The sequence below is a fragment of the Meriones unguiculatus genome, chromosome 8 (genome assembly GCF_030254825.1).
Source record: "Meriones unguiculatus strain TT.TT164.6M chromosome 8, Bangor_MerUng_6.1, whole genome shotgun sequence".
Lineage (NCBI taxonomy): Eukaryota > Metazoa > Chordata > Mammalia > Rodentia > Muridae > Meriones > Meriones unguiculatus.
In genome coordinates this window covers 99,280,060-99,290,927 of record NC_083356.1, presented here as the reverse complement: position 1 = coordinate 99,290,927, position 10,868 = coordinate 99,280,060, and positions in this window count along the sequence as shown.

Below are 10,868 nucleotides of genomic sequence, written 5' to 3'. Positions count from 1 at the left end.
ACTGGTTGCCGATGCCTTTTCAAGGGCAATTTTATCCAAAAAGCTGTATTTCTGTCCCTTCTTAAAGCTTGACAACTGTTCATGGCAATCATCAAGATCCGTGTTGGGTAATTCTCTCCCCAGGGTGCTGGCGCCCCCTGCTGGTCGCTCTACGCATAGCCGCTCTGCTCAGTGACGACTCCGGAAGAACATTAAACTGAGTCTGAATTACGGTCCTTCCTTTTACAAGCTCTCCCTGACTTTTGCCCCTTCTTTAAACCCTCACCATCTCCGACACCAGTCCACTTCTCTCTCACAAGCTCATCAGTCTCACCGAGAAAGCTGGGGTCCTCGTTATTGAACGTTCCGTGTATTCTCCAGACTCCACACTTCTGTCTATCTGTACAAATCTGTCCTCTCGGAGAATGGGACCCTCCCGCCCCCGGATGTTTCAGTCAAAGGACCCTCTTCAGTCACATTGTTATTTAAACACCCTTTATGTAGTTACGGAAACGATATAGCTTCAAATCATTTAGCAAAAGTTAAAAATCAAAGTCACTCCATCTCCAAACCCGTGGTATCGCTGTCTCAATACGTTACTGCTAAATGTTTTATACACACACTTCGTGTCTGTTCCCACACAGACACACCCAATACACAGATTTCTGTGAGTAATATTTCATTTTGTTTTTTCAAATCATGATTTCGTGCTATTGTTTAATTTTTCTTTTTCTACTGAATGGTGGCTGAGTGCTTTTTATATTAGTACATACATATGTATTTTACTGTGGTTCACCTATTCCATAATCAATTTATTTACCAAGACCTTTAAAGAGTCATTGAGATAGTAGAAGATAGTAGTGGCTGCTAGCATCCACCGAGGAGCTCTGTGGAGGTTCTGCAGCGAAGGTGTTTTTTTTTTCTTTTTAAAATGGTCTCACAAAGCTAGAAGGAAAGCTCAAACAATGATGACTCTGTACCCTTTGCTGTGGCATGTCACCGCCAGGCTGCAAACACAAAAGCTGTGCCAGATGAGCTGTGGAGTTGCCAGCACCAACACAGGGAGCTGTGCGAGGTGAGGGGGCGGGGTGGGAGTGGGGTGGAGTTCCTGCAGAAACAGGTCAACATGGGTTAGGGCTGGCCCTATGGCAGCCTACAAGCACAAAGGTGAAGCCGGGTGAGCCTCAGGTGGGGCAGGTGGCCAGGGCTCAAGATCGCCCTGACTGAGTGAGCAACAGCATCTAAAGATGATCCTCAGCAATGGTCCAGTATTTCTGGGGCCTTAGAAGCCAGAAACCTTGAACCCAGAGCAATGACTAGTTGTAATGGATTTTTTGCATGTAAAGCTGTTTGGGCAAAAAACAAAACAAACCAAAACAAACAAACAACAACAACAACAAACACACACACAAAAAAAAACAAACCAAATCAAGAAACCCCCAAACAAAACCGTGTGACACACAACAGTTTATGATGCCACCAGATGAACGAATATGCGATGGAGAGGTGGGAAAGATGGAGGAACACAAGGATGAGTTTGCCGTGGAGAGAGGCAGAACTAGAGACACAGCAGCAGCGGCAGGTGTGAGAAAGCTGCAGTAGAGTTGGGGGGGGTTGTCATTGCTGAGCGGGGCTGACATCGGGGTGTGCAGCAGCCTGGAGTTTTCGCCGACGTGACCCTCAAACATGCTGCCCAGTGGTCCACTGCCCACAGACCGTGTTGAAGCTGCAGGTTCCTGTGGGATGTCCATGGTATGGGCTGTCAGCGGAGGCCATGATGATGCCTGAGGCCCATGCTACCGCTGGAGGCTGGTGGACTTCCGTAGTCTGTGCTACCTCAGGAGGCCATATTAGTGTGTCTGGTCCCGGTTGCTGCCAGAGGCCACATGGATCTGAGTGGCCCGTACTGCCACCAAGGGCCATGTTGGCATCCATGGGCCTGCTGCAGTGGGGGCCCGGGCAGGGGAGGGGGTGTGTTGATGTCTGTGACCCGTGTTACCCCTGAAGGCCATTTGGATGTCCATGGTCTATGCTGCTGCCTGAGGCCACTGGTGTCTGTGGTCCAGGCTGAAGCCTAGGGTCATAGCTGCTGCATCTGTGGTCCTCCTGCAGCTGGGGACTGTGTTGATGTCCGCCGCTGTGATTCTGTCCGTGGCCTGTGCTTCCACAGAGGGCCGGGTTAACGGCTGTAGCCTGGACTGCCACCGGAGACCATGCTGAGGTGCGTGGCACATGCTGTCACCGGAAACCATGTGGAAATCCGTGATCCATGTTCCCACCGACAGCAAAAGGCAAGGAGGCAACTTTTGCAGTGGTATGGGTGACTGCAGACGTACAGGTGAGAAAGAGGGACGGAGAAGGCTTCTGTGACAACCCCTCCCCCACCCCCCAAAGTTAACAGTCTAGACAAGAAATTCTTTCTTTCTTTCTTTCTTTCTTTCTTTCTTTCTTTCTTTCTTTCTTTCTTTCTTTCTTTTTCTTTCTTCTCTCTCTCTCTCTCTCTCTCTCTCTCTCTCTCTCTCTCTTTTTCTTTCTTTTTTTTTGTAGCCTGGCTGTCCTGGAACTCACTCTATACACCAGGCTCAAACTCACAGAAATCCACCTGCCTCTGCCTCTGCAGCAATTAAAGGCATATTCCACCTCGCCCAGCTTGTTCACTATTCTTATAGATTTTTTGTTGTTGTTGTTGTTGTTGTTTTTCCCCTCTAGTGAGCCACTGACTATTATGGTCTAGATTTTAAGTGTCTTCCAAAGTTCCATGTGTTGAGGGCTTGGTCATCAGCCTGTGGTGCTATTGGGAAAAGGTGGAGCTCAGCAGGAGCCTAGTTAGGCACTGGGGTTGTGCCCTTGAAGTGGCCATTGGGACCCCTGCCCTTGCTCTTTCTCTCTGTTTGCTTTTCCAGAGGTCAGGAGATGAGCACACCCTGTCATATGAATTTTTTGTCACAGTGAGGAGAAGGTCACACCAACAGGATTTTACAGCCTGGAGCCTCTGGAATGTGGCTTCTCTCGCTTAACACAATGCGCCTGAGGTCTGTTCACACTGGTGACTTACCAAATTCTTGTTTTACCTGGCACACGGAAACAGTTTTTGTTCCCCGAAATAAGACCGGCTGCTCAGGTGTTTTGTTTGTAAACTTAAATATTATAAACTTAATTTCACGTGAGTTCTTCTATCTAGGTCCAATTCTTTCTCTCTCTTTATAAATAGTGATGCAACATTTCATTATATGCTTAACATATTTAACTGTTTTTCTCTTAGTGGACCCTCAGGTTGTGTCTAACTTGCCACCATTCCAGGGAAGTGAAAAAATCATGAACAAATGTGACATTTGCTGCTGAGGATGTACGTAGATCTATTCTTAGAAGAATTGCCGGAGCAGATAGTACATTACAAAATTTGACAGATACTTCCAAATTGCTCTCTGAAAATGTGCGTGTTTACACTCCACTAACCTGTATCTTTTTCTGCAAGCCTCCCTACCGGCAGCTACCACTCCTCCTAATTTTCATTGATCTCACCAGCAGAATGAGGGCTCCCATAAACATGTGCACTAGCCATCGCTTTTTGTCTAGTTTCAGCTTTTCCCCATTCATCTGCTAAAATTTCACTTACAGATGGATTAGGGGAATTCTTCCTGCATTAGATGACCAGAAATACCTGTGCTTCCTTGTTTGTAGACTCTTGGAGGCTCCATCTTGTCATTTCTGTAAGACTTTCCTTTAAAAGGTCTGAGACCTGTATTATGCTTGGAGACCATTTCACTTCAGACGTTTTATTTTTTTCTTGTTTTCCAAGACAGGGTTTCTCTCTGTAGTCCTGGCTGTTCTGGAACTTAATATGTAGAACAGGCTGACCTTGAACTCAGAGATCCACCTGCTCCTGCCTCCCACGTGCTGGGGATTGAAGGCATGTAGCACCACACCTGGCTAGTCCTTTTGGTTTTTGGTTTTTGATACAAGGTTTGAATACCTGTAACATGCATATAGACTGGCCTTAAACTCACAGTGATCCCCCCAGCCTCTGCCATAATAGATCCAGGACTGTGAATGTTGCCTTATCTGGCAAACGGGAACTTGCAGATGTGACAAAATTAAGAAACCTTGGGCAAGAGCAAGCCTTGAGTTATCACCATGGGCCCAATGTAAATGTAAGGCAGAGAGAGACTTGACTACAGAGGAAGAAAGCAATATGATGTTGGGATAAGAAACCACGTGGCTAGCTGGGCCCAGCAGTGCAGGCCTGTAATCCCAGCAGAGGCATGGGGGTCTCTGTGAGTTTGAGGCCAGCCTGGTCTACAAAGCAAGTCCAGGCCAGCCAAGGCTACACAGGGAAACCCTGCCACAAACAAACAAACAAACAAATGAAAGAAACCATGTGGCTGTCATTGAAGATGGACGAGGGGCCAGGCCTGAGGCATGCAGGTGGTCTAATGAAGGAGAAAAACCTCAAAGGCAGAGTTCTCCCCAGGGGCCTGGTGGTGGTGGTGGTGGTGGTGGTGGGAGCTAGTCCTGATGATACCCTGACTTCAGCAAAATGAGACTGATTTTAGACTCCTGACTTTTCGAACTCTAAGAGAATAAGTCTGAGCGCACTGCGCCTGCAGCCATTTGTCATGGCAGCAGGAGGACGCGAACACTCACTCACTCTTCCACCTTTCAGACAGAACTCTCCTCTGCTCATCAGAGCCATTCCTACACCTGCTTGTGCTCGGATCCAGTGATACCCGAACAGAGCTCCCGACCGTCCCCCTCTTCCATACCGAAGACTTGGCTGTGAGTGAAACAAACTACTCTTTCCATTTACACTTCACAGACGACCTAAGAAGCCAGCTTCTAAGTCAGTATCAGAGGTCCAATTTGAAATGTCTAGACACTTAAAAAAATATCCTGACTCATTTTGAACATCAAGGAAGCATAAAACTTCAAATGCTTTTCACAAAAGCACATGCAGACGACAGGCTGACCACGAGGTTCATTAACATTTCCATTATTTTTTTCCTTAAAATTTTAGACAATATTCGTTGGGATTTCTGTTCATCCTTATCCTCTGCCATAAGGAGATTACATTTTCAAAGAAAGGTTACTAAAAGTCAGAAATATTATGACCAAAGAAAATACTTGTATGCTGTCTGCAATACAATCTAGTTCAATTCCACAGATATTCAAGGGGCCTTGTGCAAAGCACTGGGCTCCCACAGACACTGATTCCAGAGGCTCAAATAAACACATCTCTCAATTTGGATTTCTGTGCACTGTATGGCCTGCCCTGGAACCCAGACTTAGTCTGAGTAGAGGCTGCAGGAAGGATCTCAGTCAGCTTTGCCCTCTGGAAGGTTCATGTAGGCTTGGATGAGGAGAATTTGATGAAAGAATAAATCTGTAAGTGAAGAGCCTTAGGGACGACTGAGAGACAGAGAGACATATTTGAGGAAGCTTTGGGAGGTCAACGCTATGGGACCATTTGACTACTGGGCGTGGATAGGAGGAGACCAGGAAGATGCTGGTTTTCACTCACTTGTGAGACACAGGAAGATGGTGGTTCTGTTAAATGAAGCACAGAAACGTGGAAGGAAGTGAGTTTCTGTGTTAATGGAAGAATCAGCATGCTCATCTCTTTACACAGCTGCATCCTACGGTGACCTTGGAATGCTGACCTGCACAGGTTGCATTGCCGTGCGGCCAAGCCACACAGAGCTCTGCGTACAGCGTGCTCTGGCTTCTGAAGAAAAGGAGGGATGACACAGATTCACACCTGTACAAATATCCCTGGAAAAACAAATAACAAATGATCACATGCAGTTGCTTCTCTCACATGAGAATGACCGGAGCCAATGGACTGGAGACTGAGTGACAGTTCTTTGTCACTTTTAATATTTGGAATTTTTAATCATATATTATCAGTTTAAGGTAACAATAGAAAAATAAGTGCTGGAGAGGGGGCTCAGTGGCCAAGCCTGATAATCCGAGTTTGATCCCTAAAACTCACACCTGAAATAGAGAACCAACTCTCTCTGTCTCTGTCTCTGTCTCTGTCTCTGTCTCTCTCTCTCTCTCACACACACACACACACATACAAATGCTTAATGAAGTTTTGGTCCCTTGAAAAATAAGATGATAGAAGATGTGGCCAGCAGCAGTCTTCATGTGCTATGCTATTGTCTAAGAAGCGCAGCGTATTCTTGGGTTGTGGCCTAGAAAGTCTTCTTTATCTTTTTTTTAAAGATTTATTTATTTATTATGTATATAGTGTTCTGCCTGCATGTACACTTGATCACCAGAAGAGGGTGCCAGATCTCACTATAGATGGTTGTGAGCCACCATATGGTTGCTGGGAATTGAACTCAGGACCTTTGGAAGAACAGATGATGCTCTTAACCACTGAGCCATCTCTCCAGCCCCCCTAGAAAGTCTTCTTAACCACTGATGTAGAAATGGACTCAACTTTATCTGTATATGAACAAACAAGAGCCACGCCCCCTTCAGCAGACTCGCCTGTTGGCATTTTGTCTTCTCTGAGGTCATCCTGTCTGCCTCTGTTTTCAGCCAGACCCAGCTGCATCCCTGGACCATCTGAGGTCCTGTTCTCCTGTGTCTAAAAGTTTATTATGTTTTATATCAGTTGCTGTGACAAAATATCTAACAAAAAGCCACTTTGAGGAGGAGGGGTTTCATCTCGGCCTAGGGTTTGAGGGGAAGCAGTTCATCACGGCAGGGGGGTCACTGGGACGGGACCCCAGGCAGCTGGACATGAATCGGAGAATGATGATGGAGGATACTCAGTTCACTTTTTGCTTTTTGTGCAGTCTGGGATCGAAGGCCATGGAATGGTGCCGCCCTCAGCCCGGGTGGGTCTTCCTACCTTGATCAGCAAGAAATAGATAGTCCCTCACAGGCACGCCCTGAGGCTCACCTCTTCCAGATGCTGTCAGGTGACAATTGATCTTACCCAGCATAGCATTTCCTAAGGATATAAGCGCTATACAGTTGTCAGCTTCAGGAGTTTACAGTTACACAATGGGCAAGAGTCTCTCTGTGAAAACGAATGTTTCCCGAACAGAAGACCCTTCAAAATGTCTATACTGTATAAAACAGCTATGGGGCAACCTGCCACCGCAGGTGAGGAGAGCCAGGAAGAGCTCATTGAACAGGTCAGATGGGTCCATTAGTCAGCTTCCGGCAGATGGTTTCCTCTCTCTTCCCTCAGCTACAAATCAAGCCATTCGTCTCCAAAAGCCAGCAGCTTCCCTTGAAGTTCGAAGTGAAAAAATCACGCAGACCGCCCCCATCACAGTTGCGCATTGGAACTGGGAGACGCTTCTTCAATGACACTTTGCTGAAAAGTAATTTAGAACTATAAATGGGGCCTTGTTCCAAGTGTATTTGTTTCCTTCCGTCGACTACCGTGGTCAGCTGTGGTCAGGGTCTGGGCTCAGTATTTTCCAACGGTAGCTGAGCCTCAGGAAGAGAAGAAATGTGCGGCTAGATAGAGCTGGAAGCTGAGGAGAAAAAGGAGAAGGGGTACTTTAACCTCAGAGACCCAGAACCTCACATTGACCCCTCGAGACATCTGCTTGGCTGTCTAGTGCTTAAAGCGTTAGTTATTTCAGAAACATGCCACAGATGCCTTAGTGCCAGGTGCCGTTTGGGTAAATGGAGGGGAAGATGGTTCTGTTATTAACGGATGTTGTTCTACAGTCCCGGTGGAGGCTTGGAGGCTGGGCAGGGGTGGTCTGTATCAGCCAGGCCTCCCCGGCTGTGACCTGGTTTGAGCAAGAACTTTCCCCTCTGATGGTCCTGTTTCTTCCCGTACCCTTCGCTCTCCTGTTGCTGTCAGAACACACCTGAACTAGGCCGTACTGGTGGGGACGATTTTTGCCCTTGTTAGTCAGTTCTTTGTGGATTGAGATTAGAATTTTGTGCTAGATACAATATGTGGGTGAAAATCATGTTTATTTGTTCGACTTTCTTTTAAGGCACTGGGGATTCAACCCTGGGCCTGAAGGATTTGAGGCAAGAACTCTGAAATTATACCACATCCTTAGCTTTTAAGACCATTAACTTTGAGGCAGGATCTTGCTAAGTTATCCAGGCTACACACGAACTTTAGGTCACCTTAGTAGTTAGGATTATAGGCAAACTCCACTTGGCATCAAACCCAGGGTCTCATAGCTGCTCTTCAATTAAAAAAAATTATTTTAATATGAGTATGAATGTTCTTCTCACATGTATGTAAAGACTCTACATCATGCAGTGCCTGCAGAAGAGGGAGTCAGATCCCCGGAAGAGGCATTAGAGAAGGTTGTGTGGCACCTCATGGGTGCTGGGAATTGGCAGAGGCTCCTCTGTCCGAAAACAAACAAACAACAAACAAAGAAAACTAATTTTGAGCCAGGGAGATGGCTGGATGAATGAGAACAGCCTGTTGCCAAGATTGACAGCTGGAATAATTTCTAGGACCCAAATGGTTGAAAGAGAGAACAGACTCCTGAGAGTTGCCTCTGACCTCCACCTGTCTGCCGGAGCACGCCCGTTTCTTACATGCAAACAAACAAACAAACAAATAAATATAAATTCTAACTTAAACAAAAAGAATGCAATGTATTTTAGTGTTTTCACGGAGTTGTATATCTGCTAATCCTATCTGTTTGAGAATCTTCTCACCATCCCCAAGACATGCCATGCAGCTTAGGTTTAAAAATAGATCTACAACTTCAACCTTCCCTCAGCAACAACAGACTTGTTTCCTGCTTCTGTGGACCTGCCTTTTGTGGACATCTGGTTTGGATGCATTGCACGGACCTTTGTGACCAGCATCCTTTGGGCAACAGTCATCTATCTACAGAACATGTCAGTACTTCATGTTTTCTTGATTTGTTCATTTGGTGTGGAATCATACCTGGGGCCTTGCGTACACTAAACATGTGTCTTCCCAACTTTCCATTTGTTTCCATTGTCAACTAATGTTCCACTGTGAGGGGAGACTGCAGGTTATTTACCCATTTATCCACTTGATGGATATAAGAGATGTCTCCAATTTGGGCTTATTATGAAAAGCACTACTATGGATATTTGTGCACCAGTTTTCATATCTTGTCATTTGTTGGCTTTTAATTAATTAATTCTGATACAGAGTTTCTTTGTGTAACCCTAGCTGTTCTGAAACTCTGTTAGTAGACCAGGCTGGCCTCAAATTCAGAGATCTGTCTGTCTCTGCCTCCCCAAAGCTGGGATTAAAAGTGAGTGACACCATGCCTGGCTCCATTTGTTGCTTCTAAATATATGTAGTGTTATCATAACTAGTTTGAAAAAAAAGCAGCGGAAAGATTTTTAGCCACAGAAAAAGAGAATAAATAAAAAGTATGGATGTAGTCTTGGGCCTTTTGAACAATTCTTCAGCATTTGTAAAATGGGGTGTGGTAAATGTTAGAGGCTAGATATTATAGACAGCCTCTGGTACACAGTAATTTTCCAATCTATCTTAGCCATCATCATGTATCCTCTGAAACACACACACACACACACACACACACACACACACACACACACACACAGACAGAGATAGAAAAAGAGAGAGACAGAAAGAGACACAGAGAGAGACAGAGACACACAGAGAGAGACAGAAGTTTTCTTGTGTAGTGGACAACAGTTAATACAGAGATGAAGAGACTGGTCAGAGTGTGAGAATAAGTGGCAGTTGACTGCTCAGCCCTAAATGGGAATGTATATCAAGTCGCCCAAGGCTTAGGGTACATTGTGGAAGAAGGGATGGAAGGAAAGTAAGAGCTGGGGAGTGGGAAGGAGTGCTGTGAAATACTATTTCCAGACATGACATGGTCATTGCACTCATAAACTCATAGCAGCCATGGTCACCTTCACCCAGTAGGGCCATCAATGTCCTATCATGACTGTGGGAAGGGCTTGTGAGGCCCCTCTTCCCTTTGGCCATTACTGTTTCCTGGGGGAGAGGGATTTATTTTTCTTCTGGAGGTGTGGCTGCTATAGGATGGCCTCAAATCTCCTGCAAATGCATCCAGTATTAATTTGATTCAGAGGGTTAAAAATAAGATATGAAGGTGGGAGGGGGATGTTTGGAGGGGGAGCTGGGGAGTGGAACAGCGGAGTTGGGAAAGATAGGAAAATGTCTACATGTATGGAATTATCAATCACTAGAGAATATTCCTCAAAAAGGATGGTATGCGCCTATCTTCCAATTGTTTGGAAATTATCATCAGTTCCGTATGTTCCCTGACCAGGACAGTTTGCCTTCGTTTCCAGTGTCTTCCTGGCACAGCCAAACGTGACATCTGCAGGTCTGAGAGTGCTTCCCTGCTTTGGAAGCCAGCTGGACTACTTGACCGGCTGGCGGTCAGACTGCTTGTTTCTTGCTAGTCCACAGCCAAGCTCGGCACTCAGTTCCCTTGCACTCCACGCGTTCAGTTAAACCTTCCATTACCCCTGTCTTTGGATGCCTTCTTATTCTGCTCATTGTCACCTGGCAACAGTCCTCTCTTCCCGGGCCTCAGCTGTCAGAAGGGAATGGTTTTGTTCTTGAGTGACCTTTTTCTGCTCTCATTTCCTTCATTCTGTTTGCATCTGTTCTTTGATTTTGCTATTTCTGCCCCAGGGTCCTCACCTTCATTTTCCTTCTCCGTGCTTTCCCTTAAATGCATTTGCAGCAGTATCTGTTTTATTCTTGAAAGCCTCTGGCTATATTCCTTTGGAAAGCTCTCTTTAGGACACTAAAAAAATGTTTCATTATTTTGCAGTTTAAAGGAGAGCAGGACTTCCCCTCACTACTTCTTTTCTCAATTTTCTATGCTTTAAGAAATTAATTTTGACCCCTGCTAGTGCCTGAATAGAAGCGACACAATCTTTTACGTTACATT